Genomic DNA, 19,675 nt, shown 5'->3' with positions numbered 1-19,675 from the left:
CCTCTAAAGGCACACTTAAAGGTGTTAGGGTTCGTTCCTTACGTCCTACCTTGTCAATCATTGGTTCATTGGTGAAATTAGCATTATGACAATATCTTTAGTTAAATCATTCAAAAACCTTTATTAATGCAATTGCAGACAGAAGTTGACAAACAGGAACATGGCACGCGTGTTTCTGAGTAAGTTCTGCCTCAAACAAAAAGTCTCAAGTTGTTTTATTTAATCGAAGTCTCGCCTTAGTGATGTCACTGACTACGTCATTACCTTTTTACTCCTGAGACCAAAACCCTGCATCCACAGCTGTACAAACATAGAGTTTCAGTGTTTATCTAAAAGCTAGGCAATAAATGTCTCCTCCCCAAAGTTGATTCATTGTGGAATGTCTGAGTAGTCTCTTATCTCCCACACTCCCTTGCAGAGTTCTGTCTCAGTCACACATCTCTCAGATGGATCTTCTTTATAGGAGAGAGAGAAAGAGCAAACAACTGTGGACCAATTCTAAAACTATATAATGAATATATATATTGTTAATCTGTAGTCTAAGACCCTATAAATGTAAGGAGGGAGGGGTCTTATAACCCCTCCCCTTCTATTAATAAAACATAAGCATAATCAATTATTCGAATACATCAAACATTTGTATAGCCCCAAATCATGACCGCTAGGTGAATCCTGACCAAGGAATCCCATTCGATAAGTAGGTCCACTGAACCTGTATTGAGCTTGAAAAATTATGTTATGAATTCTTTCGTTTTTGTTAAGAAACTAGTGCCAGTCACTAAACCCTGGTTAAATTGACAATGTCCTCCCTGTCCTCGTGGAAAAGCTGTCACAGTTATATAAAGGGATATAGGTTGATCTGCTACAGTATAATTCAGTCCTCAATCAATACCTTTTTCACTTTTGGCACCATAGAAAAGGAAACCAGAAAATAATCCATCCAAATATCTTGATTAAGCCTCCTCCAAGTATATCTTACGAAATCGTTTTTTTTAAGCCTCGGAATATCGAGGATGATAGTTGGCAGTATGATTGAATCTTGGGGACTAATCCGATTATTCAGAAAGTATTCACATCCCTTGACTTCTTCCACATGTTGCTGTGTTACAGCCTGAATTTAACATTGATTAAATTGAAACGTCAAGGTGGAATTATTTTTTTCTAAATTACTAAAAAAATAAAAAAATAAAACTGAAATATTTTGTGTAAATAAGTATTCAACACCATTGTTATGGCAAGCCTAAATAAATTCAGGAGTAAATATTTGCTTAAGAAGGATTCTCTACGCTAGAGGCTTTCCGCCAGATACTGGGGGATGAATTCACCTTTCAGTAGGACCATAACCTTAAACACAAGGACAAATCTACACTAGAGTTGCTTACCAAGAAGACAGTGAATGTTCCTGCGTGGTCGAGTTACAGTTTTGACTTAAATCTGCTTGACAATCTATGGCAAGACTTGAAAATGATTGTCTAGCAATGACCAACAACCAATTTGACAGAACTTGAAGAATTTTGAAAACAATAAATGTGCAAAAATTGTACAATCCAGGTGTGAAAAACTCAATGAGACTTACCCAGAAAGACGCACAGCTGTAAGCGCTGCCAAAGGTGATTCTAGCATGTATTGACTCAGGGGTGTAAATACTTATGTAAATTAGATATTTCTGTGTTTAATTTTCAATACATTTATAAAAATTTAAAAAAACATGTTTCACTTTGTCACTATGTGTAGATGGGTGAGATTTTTTGAATCCATTTTGAATTCAGGCTGTAACAAAACAAACATATTTTCAGCAACGTTTGAATCATCATTATTCAGTCCATATAGATTTATGAGCCATAACTTTGTATCATCCAGTAGTATATTCAAAGCAATCCATCTTCCTTGAGGATCTATTTTAACGGATTGCACATGTTGATCTAGATGGTTTTTGAATAGGATCATAACACCTTTGGAATTCCTTAGCCTATAACAGAAATATATTTCAACATCCTACTCTTTTTCCCAAGCCACTTCGTCAGATGATGTTGAATGAGTTTCCTGTAAACTTTACATTTGCCAATCCTTTTCCTTAACCATCTAAACATGGCTCCTCTCTTTCTATTATCAGCCAAACCATTGGAATTATAGCTAGCTATACTCAATTCATCAATTACCATGTTGGGTTCTATATGAGCTAAAGTACTTACCACTATCCTAGCCTCTATTTTTATATACTTATCCATACCTACCAGTATCACCAGAATCAATGCATGCCAGTTAGCCACGTAGCTGTACAATGATATATACCGTACTAAACATACTTCTCCAAGTGGCTCTAAGTAGACCTCCAGTTTCCCTCCCACAGAGTAGGTTTGACATCCCTGTGATTGACATATCACCCCCGAACACATGGACCGTAGGATCCTTAAGAGGTTGGGACCCATCCCTTGAAAAGAGCACAAACTGTCACTTACAGAACACAACCAGCCATAAGCAATTTTAACCCTTTTGCCTCAGTTGTACTGGATATAATTATTTCATTTTTATCTGCATACATTAATTCCCTCCCACAATTTACAAATAATATGCGTAATGACGTAGGCACTTCCTGCGAGGGAATGTTATCTTTAACAAGGACCGGCAGTAAAAAATATCTACATTTAAGCTCGCAGATATTATTTATTTTATTACAGCTTGTGATTACATCCTTCATGGACCCTGACATCATTACCATATAGAACCGGCTGTGGGATGCATACACACACATACCCCACGCACACGTACAGTCGTGGCCAAAAGTTTTGAGAATGACACAAATATTAATTTTCACAAAGTCTGCTGCCTCAGTATATTTAGATATTTTTGTCAGATGTTACTATGGAATACTAAAGTATAATTACACGCATTTCATAAGGGTCAAAGGCTTTTATTGACAATTACATGAAGTTGATGCAAAGAGTCAATATTTGCAGTGTTGACCCTTATTTTTCAAGACCTCTGCAATCCGCCCTGGCATGCTGTCAATTAACTTCTGGGCCACATCCTGACTGATGGCAGCCCATTCTTGCATAATCAATGCTTGGAGTTTGTCAGAATTTGTGGGTTTTTGTTTGTCCACCATCTTGAAGATTGACCACAGGTTCTCAATGGGATTAAGGTCTGGGGAGTTTCCTGGCCATGGACCCAAAATATTGATGTTTTGTTCCCCGAGCCACTTAGTTATCACTTTTGCCTTATGGCAAGGTGCTCCATCATGCTGCAAAAGGCATTGTTCATCACCAAACTGTTCCTGGATGGTTGGGAGAAGTAGCTCTCGGAGGATGTGTTGGTACCATTCCTTTTTCATGGCTGTGTTCTTAGGCAAAATTGTGAGTGAGCCCACTCCCTTGGCTGAGAAGCAACCCCACACATGAATGGTCTCAGGATGCTTTACTGTTGGCACGACACAGGACTGATGGTAGCGCTCACCTTGTCTTCTCCGGACAAGCTTTTTTCCAGATGCTCCAAACAATCGGAAAGGGGGTTCATCAGAGAAAATGACTTTACCCCAGTCCTCAGCAGTCTAATCCCTGTACCTTTTGCAGAATATCAGTCTGTCCCTGATGTTTTTCCTGGAGAGAAGTGGCTTCTTTGCTGCCCTTCTTGACACCAGGCCATCCTCCAAAAGTCTTCGCCTCACTGTGCGTGCAGATGCACTCACACCTGCCTGCTGCCATTCCTGAGCAAGCTCTGTACTGGTGGTGCCCCGATCAACTTTAGGAGACGGTCCTGGCGCTTGCTGGACTTTCTTGGGCGCCCTGAAGCCTTCTTCACAACAATTGAACAGCTCTCCTTGAAGTTCTTGATGATCTGATAAATGGTTGATTTAGGTGCAATCTTACTGCCAGCAATATCCTTGCCTGTGAAGCCCTTTTTGTGCAAAGCAATGATGACGGCACGTGTTTCCTTGCAGGTAAACATGATTGACAGAAGAAGAACAAAGATTCCATGCACCACCCTCCTTTTGTAGCTTCCAGTCTGTTATTCGAACTCAATCAGCATGACAGAGTGATCTCCAGCCTTGTCCTCGTCAACACTCACACATGTGTTAACAAGAGAATCACTGACATGATGTCAGCTGGTCCTTTTGTGGCAGGGCTGAAATGCAGTGGAAATGTTTTTTGGGGATTCAGTTTATTTGCATGGCAAAGAGGGACTTTGCAATGAATTGCAATTCATCTGATCACTCTTCATAACATTCTGGAGTATATGCAAATTGCCATCATACAAACTGAGGCAGCAGACTTTGTGTCATTCTCAAAACTTTTGGCCTCGACTGTACACTTCTCCCCTTCCACCCACACATCCACCTACACACCCACACACACACACGCCCAAAATTGTCAAAGAGTCCAGTCACCCAAGTCATAGACTGTCTCTCTGCTACTGCATGGCAAGGGTACGGGAGCACCAAGTCTAAGACCAAAAGGCTCTTTAACAGTTTCTACCCCCAAGCCATAAGACTGCTGAACAACTAATCAAATGGCCACCTGGATTATTTACATTGACCCCCCCCCCACCCTTTGTTTTTACACTGTTTATTATCTATGCATAGTCACTTTAGAAATTACCTTGACTAATCTGTACCCCCGCACATTGACTCGGTACCAGGAACCCCTGTATATAGCCTCGTTATTGTTATGTACATTTCTTGTGTTACTTTTGATTTATTCGTTTTTCTTTTTTTACTTTAGTTTATTTAGTAAATATTTTATTAACTCTATTTCTTGAACTGCATTGTTGGTTAAGGGCTTCTAAGTAAGCATTTCACGGTAAGGTCTACACCTGTTGTATTCGGCGCATGTGACAGATAAAATGTGATTTGATTTGAATCTCAGTTGTTCAAGTTGTTCCATTCTTGTGCCCAGCTCAATAGTAGACTGGCTATGTGAATGTGTAAACTATTTGAGAGGCACGCCAACAATGTTGCAGGGATGTGAAGATTGGATAAGCCAATGTCTATTCCTGGTTGATGGAGCCCGGATACCTCCCTTCTTCCCAAAACACACACACACACACACACCTGTCCCCCGTGGAGACCCTTCTTCCCCGGCACCTTTGTGTAGTCAGACCATTATGATTATGCTGTGCCGACAAGAATCCTTTATTGACCTTCTAGGGTTAATCCAGAGAGGCAGTTCTACGTCTTAGACAGCTGTGTCCAATAGTGTCAGGATAATGTCCAGGCAGGGAGACAGAGAGTCCTGACTGTGTGTGGAGCTGATACCTGTGTCAGATTCTGTGTCTGTAACATCTGTAGGGGGCAAGCTGTGTTTGAGTCTAACTGCCGGTGGAGCAATGTACCGGGCGTGGCCTTTCATAGTCACAAGCTCTGGTATTTCCTGTGCACTTTCCTCAACCTGCAATGTGGTCAGCTGGGAGGCCAGCTGCCAGCACCACTGGTCCGTGGAGGCAAGTGTTGTGTCGTAGTGCTTTAGTGCCTTCTCCAGATCGGCCGTTTGGGTGTGAAGGGACGCGCCGGTGAACCGGCTAAGCCTCAATTCGGCATGCAGTCTCTCTAGTTCTGCTGATTCCCAGGACAGGTATGGGTCGGAAGTAAACCCAGACCCTGCCATTGCACCCTGTAACTGAGTATCCTCTTTGGGGACCTCCGGTAACACTAACACAGCCCTCATCAGTTCTGCGTCAATGTCCTGGGACAGCTGGGCGATAAGCTCCTGATGCCTCTGCAACTGCATATCCAACTGGTACAACCCCTCACTGCTGTACAGGCACTCCTGCAGCAGCTCCTACTCGGAGACCCCCAGCTTGCTGTCCATGCTCTGGTGGTGGGGGAAGGAGAGTGAGGAGGAGCCCTCATGGAGAAGCTCTGTGTCCTGCCCCTGACCCACCTTCAGCTCCATCTGTAAGCACTCCATCTCAATGCCCAACTCTCTCATCCTCTGGGTCTGCTGCCAGATCGTGTGGTCCTGTTGGATAAGGAGATTAACCAACCTGTTGATCTCTTCACTGCCCGGAGAAGATCCCGTTACCCTCTTCTCCTTATGGATCTTCTCCAGCTTCCTAAAGGCCTTCTTCACCATGCGTTTCTGCCTCTCCACTGGCATTGACTGGGAGTACTGGGCCAGGCAATGTTCCAATTGGCCCCTTGGCCCCCTTGAGTGATTTGGCCCCCTTGGCTCCTGATTGGGTGACAAAATCACTGGCCTTGACCAGGGTGAACTGGATGAACAGTCTCTGGTCTCCCCAGGCATTCCATAGCCTGAGGATGCGGGTTAAGGGAGGCAAACAGCAAACAATGCAGGTGTAGAAGCACGGTGGCTAGGAAAAACTCCCTAGAAAGGCCAGAACATAGGAAGAAACCTAGAGAGGATCCAGGCTATGAGAGGTGGCCCGTCCACTTCTAGCTGTGCCAGGTGGAGATTATAACAGATATTGGCCAAGATCAAATGTTCAAATGTTCATATATGACCAGCAGGGTCAAATAATAATAATCACAGTGGTTGTCGAGGGTACAACAGGTCAGCACCTCAGGAGTAAATGTCAGTTGGCTTTTCATAGCCGATCATTCAGAGTATCTTTACTGCTCCTGCTGTCTCTAGACAGTTGAAAACAGCAGGTCTGGGACAGGTAGCACGTCCGGTGAACCGGTCAGGGTTCCATAGCCGCAGGCAGAACAGTTGAAACTGGAGCAGCAGCACGGCCAGGTGGACTGGGGACAGCAAGGAGTCATCAAGCCAGGTAGTCCTGAGGCATGGTCCTAGGGCTCAGAGAGAGCGAGAGAGCGAGAATGAGAGAGAGAGAGAATGAGAGAGAGAGAGAGAATGAGAGAGAGAGAGAATAAGAGAGAGAGAGAATACTTAAATTCACCAGGACACCGGATAAGAAAGGAGAAATACTCCAGATATAACAGACTGGCCCTAGCCCCCCGACACATACTACTGCAGCATAAATACTGGAGGCTGAGACAGGAGGGGTCGGGAGACACCGTGGCCCCATCCGACGATATCCCCGGACAAGGCCAAACAGGCAGGATATAACCCCACCCACTTTGCCAAAGCACAGCCCCCACACCACTAGAGGGATATCTTCAACCACCAACTTAACATCCTGAGACAAGGCCGAGTATAGCCCACAAAGATCTCCGCCACGGCACAACCCAAGGGGGGGCGCCAACCCAGACAGGAAGATCACGTCAGTGACTCAACCCACTCAAGTGATGCACCCCTCCCTAGGGACGGCATGGAAGAGCACCAGTAAGCCAGTGACTCAGCCCCTGTAATAGGGTTAGAGGCTGAGAATACCAGTGGATAGAGGGGAAGTGGCCAGGCAGAGACAGCAAGGGCGGTTCGTTGCTCCAGTGCCTTTCCGTTCACCTTCACACTCCTGGGCCAGACTACACTCAATCATAGGACCTACTGAAGAGATTAGTCTTCAATAAAGACTTAAAGGTTGAGACCGAGTCTGCGTCTCTCACATGGGTAGGCAGACCATTCCATAAAAATGTAGCTCTATAGGAGAAAGCCCTGCCTCCAACTGTTTGCTTAGAAATTCTAGTGACAGTTAGGAGGCCTGCGTCTTGTGACCGTAGCGTACGTGTAGGTATGTACGGCAGGACCAAATTGGAAAGATAGGTAGAAGCAAGCCCATGTAATGCTTTGTAGGTTAGCAGTAAAACCTTGAAATCAGCCCTTGCCTTAACAGGAAGCCAGTGTAGAGAGGCTAGCACTGGAGTAATATGATCACATTTTTGGTTCTGATTAATTGTCAGATTCAACAGAAGATCTCTTTGTTTCTTAGGACCTAGAACAAGCATCTCTGTTTTGTCCGAGTTTAAAAGTAAAACATTTGCAGCCATCCACATACTTATGTCTGAAATCCACATACTTATGTCTGCCGGGGCGGCAGGGTAGCCTAGTGGTTAGAGCGTTGGGCTAGTAACCGAAAGGTTGCAAGTTCAAATCCCCGAGCTGACAAGGTACAAATCTGTCGTTCTGCCCCTGAACAAGGCAGTTAACAAGCCCACTGTTCCTAGGCCGTCATTGAAAATAAGAGTTTGTTCCGTGTCTGTGCCTCGACCTAGGTTGGGCAAAACTAAACACCGCCATGTTTAGTTTTGCCCAACCTAGGTCGAGGCACAGACACGGTCTCAATGGGGATAGCTGAGCTGACTACACTGGCTGTGCTAGTGGCAGACTCCACTAAGCTGGCAGGCTGGCTAACAGCCTGCTGCCTGTCCTGCACCCTATCTCATTGTGGAGCTAGGGGAGTTAGAGCCCTGTCTATGTTCGTAGATAAGATGAGAGCACCCCTCCAGCTAGGATGTAGAGCGTCACTCCTCAACAGGCCAGGCTTGGTCCTGTTTGTGGGTTAGTCCCAGAAAGAGGGCCAAATATCTACAAATTCAATCTTTTGGGAGGGGCAGAAAACAGTTTTCAACCAGCGATTGAGTTGTGAGACTGCTGTAGAGCTCATCACTCCCCCTAGCTAGCTCATTCTTTATTTTAAGAATGTGAAATGTCAGAATAATAGTAGAGAATTATATATTTCAGCTTTTATTTCTTTCATCACATTCCCAGTGGGTCAGAGGTTACATGCACTCAATTAGTATTTAGTATTTAACATTGCCTTTAAATTGTTTAACTTGGGTCAAATGGTTTGGGTAGCCTTCCACAAGCTTCCCACAATAAGTTGGGTGAATTTTGGCTCATTCCTCCTGACAGAGCTGGTGTAACTGAGTCAGGTTTGTATGCCTCCTTGCACGCACATGCTTTTTCAGTTCTGCCCACACATTTTCTATAAGATTGAGGTCAGGGCTTTGTGATGGCCACTCCAATACCTTGACTTTGTTGTCCTTAAGCCATTTTGCCACAACTTTGGAGGTATGCTTGGGGTCATTGTCCATTTGGAGGATCCATTTGCGACCAAGCTTTAACTTCCTGACTGATGTCTTGAGATGTCGCTTCAATATATCCACATCATTTTCCTGCCTCATGATGCCATCTATTTTGTGAAGTGCACCAGTCCCTCCTGCAGCAAAGCACCCCCACAACATGATGCTGTGCTTCACGGTTGGGATGTTGTTCTTCGGCTTGCAAGCCTCCCTCTTTTTCCTCCAAACATAACGATGGTCATTATGGCCAATCAGTTATATTTTTGTTTCATCAGACCAGAGGACATTTCTCCAAAAAGTACGATCTTTGTCCCCATGTGCAGTTGCAAATCGTAGTCTGTCTTTTTTTAATGGCAGTTTTGTAGCAGTGGCTTCTTCTTTGCTGAGCGGCCTTTCAGGTTATGTCGATATAGGACTTGTTTTACTGTGGATATAGATTGTTTTGTACCTGTTTCCTCCAGCATCTTCACAAGGACCTTTGCTGTTGTTCTGGGAGACAGAACACGTCTCCTTCCTGAGCGGTATGACGGCTGCGTGATCCCATGGTGTTTATACTTGCATACTATTGTTTTTACAGATGAACGTGCTACCTTCAGGCATTTGGAAACTGCTCCCAAGGATGAACCAGACTTGTGGATGTCTACAATTTTTTTTCTGAGGTCTTGGCTGATTTCTTTTGATTTTCCCATGATGCCAAGCAAAGAGGCAGCCATGACATAATTTTTTGTTGTAATCGGGGGTACATAAAACGCTCACGTGTTTCTGTAGATGTGTCATTTGATTATCCTAAAAGGCTTTAGGAAAAACATACCCTGTGTTTGGTGGTCTTCCATTAAGGCAGTCAATGAGCAGAAAATGTAGTCCCTCAATTTGCTCAGCACTACGATTCTGATTCTATTAAATAGTTACTCATCAGACATGATCACTTTATGTTTTCGTTCTGAGCAATTTAACTCCAAAGCCCTCATTATGTTTCCATCTGGACCGTAGACCTGATTAAAATATTCTCCAGAATAGGCTTTTGATTATATCTCGTATTTAACTCAATGCTTCATTGCTATGTCCCCTTTCCATAATGGGCAAAAGCCAGAGCCATGAACCATGAACTAGAGCCACCTAACATCCATCCAGTTCAGATCAAAGGATGCAGAACATCACAGAAGAGATACCTTTAAAATGAAGGAATAATAAACCAGATGGCAATTCGTGACATGGCAATTTTGTTGAAGTACATACAAGGAAGCCACCAAGCAGTAATCTTTGTAATGTCTTGATACATGGTAATGTTTACATCAGATATCTTCAAAAATAGATTTAATACAAGTCTTTTAAGTCCTATAACTGCATCATATATCCAAAGGCCAGCTTCTGCAACATTCTAGTACCTATGTGTCCATATTGTTGTAATTTGTGTGTACAATAGCTTTCATTCCTTCATTCCATGAGATCATAGATAATATCACACTCATGGTTTCGGGTATGACACGGTTTTGGGTATGACATGGTTTTGGGTATGACATGGTGAGAGCCTGGTCCTAGTCTTGGTGTCTGGTAATGACTCCAACTCTGTCTGTGGAGAGGAAACCTTCTCTGACCACAAAAAGCCAGCTTGGGCCAACATCAGTCTCTTCAGGCAGGCTCGAGGCATTGTCAATCGTCTGTCTACCAAGCACGATCAAAGCTTCAGTGGCCCCTGGATGCAATAGCGTACAGTCGCCTGTTCCGAACTATGTCTACAGTCAGAAATAGAATGAACAATGTAACAAACAACCTCATTCAAAAATAGTTCAATGTAGAAACCAAACCTTGCTAGAATAGCCCCTATGAAGTGTTGGGTTACGCGGATGTACAGTGTGATACCACCACGTAGTGTTAAGGTTTCCACTAGATATACAAAGGTGGAGCATTGTGTAAATATCATCTAGAACGAGGCCTGAGGAAAGTGATACGTATGCAACAATGCAACAGGCTGGTTATTGGTTATGGAGACCCTTGGAGACGAATGGGGAAAAGCAAATGCCTGAGCTATTCATAGAGAGGGCAAACAATCTCCTTCGACACGCCTCTAGCATTCAATGACCATGACAGCTTTGACCTAACCATTCCCCCAACTCTTCCCTTGGAAACCCAAAAGAGCACTCAGTGACTTGAGAAATTGGAGACTCTTCAGTCTCTTGAAATGTAAAGAACGTGTTCGCCTGTCTCATTGAAGAGTATGATGGACATACAAGTGGCAAGAAAAAGTATGTGAACCCTTTGGAAATACCTGGATTTCTGCATAAATTGGTCATACAATTTGATCTGATATTCATCTAGGTCACAACAATAGACAAACACAGTCTGCTTAAACTAATAACACACAAACTATTATACATGTTCATGTCTTTATTGAACACACCATGTAAACATTCACAGTGCAGGGTGGGAAAAGTATGTGAACCCTTGGATTTAATAACTGGTTGACCCTCCTTCGGCAGAAATAACCTCGACCAAACGGTCCGGAGGAATTTTGGGCCATTCCTCTTTGCAAAACTGTTTCAGTTCAGCAATATTCTTGGGATGTCTGGTGTGAACTGCTCTCTTGAGGTCATGCAACAGCATCTCAATCGGTTTGAGGTCAAGACTCTGACTGGGTCACTCCAGAATGCATATTTTCTTCTGTTGAAGCACCATTCTGTTGTTGATTTACTTCTGTGTTTTGGGTCGTTGTCCTGTTGCATCACCCAACTTCTGTTGAGCTTCAATTGGCGGACAGATAGCCTAAAATTCATTTTTCCATCGATTATAGCAAACTGTCCAGGCCCTGAGGCAGCAAAGCAGCCCCAAACCATGACACTCCCTCCACCATACTTTACAGTTGGGATGAGGTTTTGATGTTGGTGTGCTGTGACTTTTTTTCCTCCACATATGGTGTTGTGTGTTCCTTCCAAACAACTCAACTGTAGTTTCATCTGTCCACAGAATATTTTGCCAGTAGCGCTGTGGAACATCCAGGTGCACTTTCGCAAACTTCAAATGTGCAGCAATGTTTGCAGCTCTAACCAACATTGCCAAACTCGTCCCATTGATTGGACTCCAGGTTAGCTGACTCCTGACTCCAATTAGCTTTTGGAGAAGTCATTATCCTAGGGGTTCACATACTTTTTCCAACCTACACTGTGAATGTTTAAATTATGTATTTAATATAGACAAGAAAAATACAATAATTTGTGTGTTATTACTTTAAGCACATTGTTTGTCTATTGTTGTGACTTAGATGAAGATCAGATCAAATTTGATGACCAATTTATGCAGAAATCCAGGTAATTCCAAAGGGTTCACATACTTTTTCTTGCCACTGTAGTCCTGTACACACCAATGGAAGTGTCAAACTTATCAGTGGTGTAAATACGTTAACAAAATGACAACATCAGTCATAATAAAACGTGTGCATGTAACAAAATTAAGTCACTTATTTTCAGATTTGACAACGCAGCCTTTTACCCAAAATGAACAGAGAAATACATTTTTAAAACACAGTTAACACATGTGGTTCCTTGGAAGATGTGGGGGATGTACGTTTTTGGTTTCCCATTGATTCTAGGAACGAAGCCATAACTTTCCTGACTGGTAAAACAGACCGTTTTTTAAACGTTCTGAGAACAGAAGTGAAAATTTGGCATGTTCAGGGAACGTACATATTTAGGTTTCAGTGAGGTTCTGAGAACGTTTTACTATGGTTCACTGAAAGTTTATGGGAGGTTTTATTAACATTCTGAGAACTGAAATAATAGGTTATTTGAAGAACATTAACTACCGTTCTGAGAACATGTTTCAATAAGACTTTCAATAACACTGCAAGCTTAGTTTGGGTTAACTGTTATTGACTCCAAGCACAGATAAGACACATGGGAATGTATTTTCTTAGGTATTCATCATGAAAACACATTTATGTTTTATTGTGGCACAGCGTCAGTGCGATTTGAACATATGATCTTCTGTTCTCTATACATGGAATTTGTCCACTGCGCCACCAAGATGGAGCTAGCATGCCATGTTTTTTTACTCATATAAGGCTGTTCATTTTAGTCTATTTAAACAGACCCCATTTAAAAGGAAACAAGCACTTGTTAAGATCAGGTGTGGCCAATTAGTGGGCGTGGCCAAACACCTGACCAGACTTAACAAGATATAGGATAGAGAGTTTTGTTGATGCTGAAAATGGAATATATGTGTTTTTAAATAATATTCTTAGAATGATGTTTGAATGTTGCTAATGTTTTCTTGTTTTTTATAGAATATTTTCTTAATGTTCTGAGAACATGACTTTAAATAGAACCATGAGGAAAGCTGCAGAAAACGTTCTGCTGAAGCACAGAAATTGCCACAGAAGAACGTTGTTCATTAACGTCCTCTGAAAAATTTGAAAACATGACTTTACATTGAACCACCAGGAAACCTGTAGGAAACATCATGCTGATGTACTGAAAATATTATGTGCTACCTGGGATGTGAAGACACATACATACACGCACACAATTAGTGCTTGTATGGTGGGCCACAATACAACCACACACAAGGACATAATGCATTTACAATAATTGAGGATGACACAAAAAAAGTGATACACCTAATAATTTACAGTTTAGGTAGATTAATAATATATTGATTATGCCCAACAATAGCCTACATTTTTGCCATTGCTTTAATGTACTATATATTTGAAGTTATAAAAATGGTTCCTTTTTAGCAATACATGCAACTCTGCCTGGAGTTGTCACAATACAGAGGCGGATGCAAGATGCAAGCAACGATGGTTTAATGAAAATAGTTACAGTATCCACAGGACAGACAGAATATACTCAGACAGAATCCAACCCAGGGCCTAGGGCACATCCTCTGATGATAGCGTGCTGAGAAATCCAAGGGAGTGAGTCCGGCTGGGTAGGAAGGAGCACAGCAGATAATCCCCACAAGGGCTGAGAGAGAATGAGCACTGACACACGACACAACCTCAGGGAAGAAACAACGATCTGACAACAAGAAACACAGGTTACAGAACATATAAAGGGGAAGATAATTAATTCCAGCTGGCGCAGACAATCAGGCCAAGATTGGGAACCACGCCCACACAAACACAGGAGAGAGAGAGAGAGAGAGAGAGCGAGAGAGCGAGAGAGCGAGAGAGCGAGAGAGCGAGAGAGCGAGAGAGCGAGAGAGCGAGAGAGCGAGAGAGCGAGAGAGCGAGAGAGCGAGAGAGCGAGAGAGCGAGAGAGAGAGAGAGAGAGAGAGAGAGAGAGAGAAAAGAGAGAGTGAGGCAGTGGATTCATGAACCGTGACAGGTGTATCCTTTAGGGCACAGGTGTCAAACTCATTCCACGGAGGGCCTAGTGTCTGCGGGTTTTCGCTCCTCCCTTGTACTTGATTGATGAATTAACATCACTAATTAGTTAGGAACTCCCCACACCTGGTTGTCTAGGGCTTTATTGAAAGGAAAAACCAAAAACCTGCAGACACTAGGCCCTCCGTGGAATGAGTTTGACACCCCTGCTTTAGGGGTACTTCAAAGTGAAACTGTGGGGGAACCCCTATAAGTTCTTTGAAGCCTTTAAAAGGGTTCTTCGAAGAACCCCTTTTAATGGATCCTAAAATAACCTTTTGAAGAACCTTTTGGGGTTCATTTTTGAACTACCCCCCTTCCTTATTGTCACATTCCTGACCTGTTTTCCCTTGTTTTGTATTTGTTTAGTATGGTCAGGGCGTGAGTTGGGGTGGGCATTCTATGTTATGTGTTTCTATGTTGGGTTCTTTTCAATTAGCCTGATATGGTTCTCAATCAGGGGCAGGTGTTTTACGTTTCCTCTGATTGAGAACCATATTAAGGTAGGCTGTTCACACCGTTTGTTTGTGGGTGATTGTTCCTGTGTCAGTGTTTGTACCACACGGGGCTGTTTCGTTTCGTTTGTTAGTCTGTTCCTATTCCTTGCGTTCTTCGTTGTCTGTAAGTTCACATGTTCAGGTCTTGTAACGTCGTTTATTGTTTTGTAGTTTATTAAGTGTTTTTCGTCTTCGTTATTATTTTAATAAATCATTATGTCTTCATACCTCGCTGCATATTGATCCAATCCTTGCTCCTCCTCAGATGAGGAGGAAAACGACCGTTACACCTATTATTAGTATTCATAATAATATGTATAACAATAACAACAATCACACAATATTTTAGTTGTCAGTATTTATTATGAGTTTCATGGCGAAGAAAAATCCAAATATGGACTTTGAATGTTTTGGTATCAAGTGAAGAGCTCTTCTCATTTCCATTCAGCATTGTTCACACCCTCTTAAGCTTCAGCCCCACCCATCTTGTTTCGCTCTCGGAGCGCTCAGAGCACACACTTGATGCTCTGGCTGATGATTTGTTTACCTACGGATAACATGAAAACAGCCTAACCAGCTCTGGTGTCAACAATGCCACAGTGCTGGGAGCTAACCAACCAGGTCAATGTTAGCAAGGTAACATTTGGCTCTAACTAGAAAAGAAAACAGCTCTGGGATACAAATAATAACGTCAGCTAGGGAGCCAGCCAGCTATCGTTAGCTAGCTAGCTAAAAGTACACTTTAGCTTAAGACATACATGTATAACTTGCTAGATAAACAATGAACCTATCTAGATAAACAATGTGTAAGACCACACACGTCACGTAACGTTAGCTAATGAGCCAGCCAGCTAATGTTAGCTAGTTAAACAACAATGCACACAGTGGCAAACCATGTCGTCACTATCCTGCATGAATATGCTGGGAGCTAACCAACCAGGTTCAATGTTAGCTAGCTAACTAGAAAAGCAAACGGTTCTGGGATACGAATAGTAATGTCAGCTATGGAGCCAGCCAACTAACTTTAGCTTGAAATGAAACCACTTTCTGTCAAAATTAGAAACGTGTAATATCTGCAAATGTAGCTAGCTAACGCTAGACTATCTTACCTGTATACATCATGCATCATGGAAGCGTCTCCCTGTCATGAATGCCATGCCACGGTTGCCCTTAGTTTAAAGATGTAATCCGGAGACAGCTGTTTTCTCCATCTCTTTAGCTATCATACTCTAATTCCACTGATTTCAAAACTTGATCCACCAGAAAGTGGAGAGCAACACTTATTCAGCTCCACTACACAATACATTTTTAAAAAAAGCCACGTTCGACAGGATTACCAACACAGACTGACCAGCTCAAATAAACAGAAGCCCTCTATATGGCAGACCAATCCAAACTCCTCTCTCAGCATGTCCAGCCCACTCATTATCTCGGGCAATCATGGCTAGTGGGAAGGTTGCTTACTTTTTCTGTGGCTTAACCAACAAGGCTCATAATTCAACAATTTTATTCGTATTTATAGATGGCATACAAGTTTGTTATTAAGGCACATGAAAGTTCACATCGAAAAGGTATTTCTGCCAAAAAATGCATTTTGATAAATGCTCTCCTGTGAAGTCGTGACTTATGACATACGCCTAGTTTGCCTGAATTGGGTCACAAATATGAAAAGATAGAGGTTATCATCGTAAAACAATATGAATTTAGATCATACAAGGGACAAACCTTACCTTAAATTGAGGAGATCTTTACATTTTTCAGTTAAGTACCTGCGCCTGCTGTCCTTTCAAATTCAAATCCAAATGTTTCAGTTGGGCAGTTAGGTTCCTGCAAGAACCCCCACCAAATAAGTAGGTTCCTCGATGGACCCCACCTCCTATGGAGTTATTGGAAGAACCTTTTGGGGGCAATTCTCAGTGGCATGAACCATAAGGTTCTCCCAAGAACTTTGAGGATCTTAGAAGAACCCTTGTTGAACCCTTCAATTTTTGAGTGTAGTCAAACCCATACCATGATGTCAAAGCACCATCAGGCTGTAGTTATGATACAACAGGCCAGGCAGATGGTAACTGTGGTAGACAGGTCATCTGATGAAGCACTCCATCACTCTCCTTCTTGGTCAAATAGCCCTTACACAGTCTGGAGGTGTGATTTGGGTCATTGTCCTGTTGAAAAATAAATGATAGTCCCACTAAGCACAAACCAGATGGGATGGTGTATTGCTGCAGAATGGTGTGGTAACCATGCTGGTTAAGTTGCCTTGAATTCAAAATAAATCACTGACAATATCACCAGCAAACCAACCCCACACCATCACACCTCCTCCATGCTTCACGGTGGGAACCACATATGCGGAGATCATCCATTCACCTACTCTGCGATTCTCACAAAGACACTGAGGTTGGAACCACAAACCACAAGTCCAAATTTGGACTCATCAGACCAAAGGACATATTTCCACTGGTCTAATGTCCATTGATCATGTTTCTTGGCCCAGGCAAGTCTCTTCTTCTTAACATCTTGATTTTTTTTTTTTTTTTTTTTTTTTCACCTTTATTTAACCAGGTAGGCAAGTTGAGAACAAGTTCTCATTTGCAACTGCGACCTGGCCAAGATAAAGCATAGCAGTGTGAACAGACAACAACACAGAGTTACACATGGAGTAAACAATAGACAAGTCAATAACATGGTAGAAAAAAGAGAATCTATATACAATGTGTGCAAAAGGCATGAGGTAGGCAATAAATCGAATAATTACAATTTAGCAGATTAACACTGGAGTGATAAATCATCAGATGATCATGTGCAAGAAGAGATACTGGTGTGCAAAAGTGCAGAAAAGTAAAATAAATAAAAGCAGTATGGGGGTGAGGTAGGTAAAGTGGGTGGGTAGTTTACAGATGTACTATGTACAGCTGCAGCGATCGGTTAGCTGCTCGGATAGCAGATTTTTAAAGTTGTTGAGGGAGATAAAAGTCTCCAACTTCAGAGATTTTTGCAATTCGTTCCAGTCGCAGGCAGCAGAGAACTGGAAGGAAAGACGGCCAAATGAGGTTTTGGCTTTAGGGATGATCAGTGAGATACACCTGCTGGAGCGCGTGCTACGGGTGGGTGTAGCCATCGTGACCAGTGAACTGAGATAATGCAGCACTTTGCCTAGCATAGCCTTGTAGATGACCTGGAGCCAGTGGGTCTGACGACGAACATGTAGCGAGGGCCAGCCGACTAGGGCATACAGGTCGCAGTGGTGGGTCGTACAAGGTGCTTTAGTAACAAAACGGATGGCACTGTGATAAACTGCATCCAGTTTGCTGAGTAGAGTATTGGAGGCTATTTTGTAGATGACATCGCCGAAGTCGAGGATCGGTAGGATAGTCAGTTTTACTAGGGTAAGTTTGGCGGCGTGAGTGAAGGAGGCTTTGTTCCGGAATAGAAAGCCGACTCTAGATTTGATTTTGGATTGGAGATGTTTGATATGAGTCTGGAAGGAGAGTTTGCAGTCTAGCTAGGGGCCAGAAGTTTTTTTAATTTTTATAACGTTCCCAAGGTAAACTGACTATTTCTCAGGCCCAGATCGTAGAATATGCATATCATTTACAGATTAGGATAGAAAACACTCCAAAGTTTCCAAAACTGTCAAAATATTGTCTGTGAGTATAACAAAACTGATTCTGCAGGTGAAAACCTGAGGAAATCAAACCAGGAAGTGCTTTTTTTATTTTATCCCTGTTCTGTTGCCTGCCCCTCTTCCATTTAAAGGTGTATCAACCAGATTCCTTTTCCAATGGCTTCCTCAGGATGTGACCACGCTTTAGATATAGTTTCAGGCTTTTATTTTGAAAAATGAGCGAGATTTTTCAAAACGAGTCAGGTGTCCTTTGATTAGTTCCTGCGCCCGAGAGGGGTAGCTCGACATTTTCTTTCTCTCTTTTTTTGAATAGGTTACCGTCCGGTTGAATATTATTGATTATGTATGTTAAAAACAACCTGAGGATTGATTATAAAAAACGTTTGACATGTTTCTACGAACATTACGGATACTTTGGGGAATTTTCATCTGCCTTTCAGGACCGGAACGAGGCTGTAATTTTCTGAACATAACGCAGAACCCAAATGGTGTTTTTTTGTTATAAAACTAATATTTATCAAACAAAAATAACATTTATTGTGTAACTGGGATTCTCGTGAGTACAAACATCTGAAGATTATCAAAGGTAAGCGATTGTATTGCTTTTCTGACTTTCGTGACCAAGCTAATTTAAGGCTAACTGTTAGCCTTGATTGATACACTCACAAACGCTTGGATTGCTTTCACTGTAAAGCATATTATCAAAATCTGACATGATAGGTGGATTAACAACAAGCTAAGCTGTGTTTTTGGTATATTTCACTTGTGATTCCATGATTATAAATATTTTTAGGATTATTTTTGAATTTGGCGCTCTGCAATTCAGTGGTTGTTTAGGAAAATGATCCCGGTAACGGGATCCGTAGCGTCAAGAAGTGTCACGATCGTTCTCCTCCTCTTCGTCTGAAGAGGAGAAGCATGGGTCGGACCAATACGCGTCAAGGTATGCAGTCATAATGAATTTATTTAAATGAAAGACGAACACTTAATACAAACTATACAAAATAACAAAACGACCGTGAAGCTACAAACGTTGTGTATAGACAGACAGGCTACAAACGTTCTGACATAGACAATTACCCACAATTAATGAGAGCCTATGGCTACCCTAAATAAGGCTCCCAATCAGAGACAACCGACATCAGCTGTCTCTAATTGGGAACTCATTCAGGTAACCATAGACTCTTCTAGATCACTCACCAACATAGACAACGCTAGACATCTACACTAAACACAAAACCATATTTTACACCCCATAACCCCTTTACCAAATAAACATCCAAAACCAACAAAACATAAACATTACCCATGTC

General features: G+C 42.3%; 1 pseudogene; it reads right to left on the bottom strand.

Moving 5' to 3' along the window:
- Positions 1 to 5,171: 5,171 nt before the first annotated feature.
- LOC129867682 (ras association domain-containing protein 9-like) lies at positions 5,172 to 6,273 on the bottom strand (annotated as a pseudogene).
- Positions 6,274 to 19,675: the final 13,402 nt, after the last annotated feature.

This window comes from Salvelinus fontinalis, chromosome 12 (genome assembly GCF_029448725.1).
Source record: "Salvelinus fontinalis isolate EN_2023a chromosome 12, ASM2944872v1, whole genome shotgun sequence".
NCBI classification, from domain to species: Eukaryota; Metazoa; Chordata; class Actinopteri; order Salmoniformes; family Salmonidae; genus Salvelinus; species Salvelinus fontinalis.
This window is presented reverse-complemented; position numbering and strand designations above follow the sequence as displayed.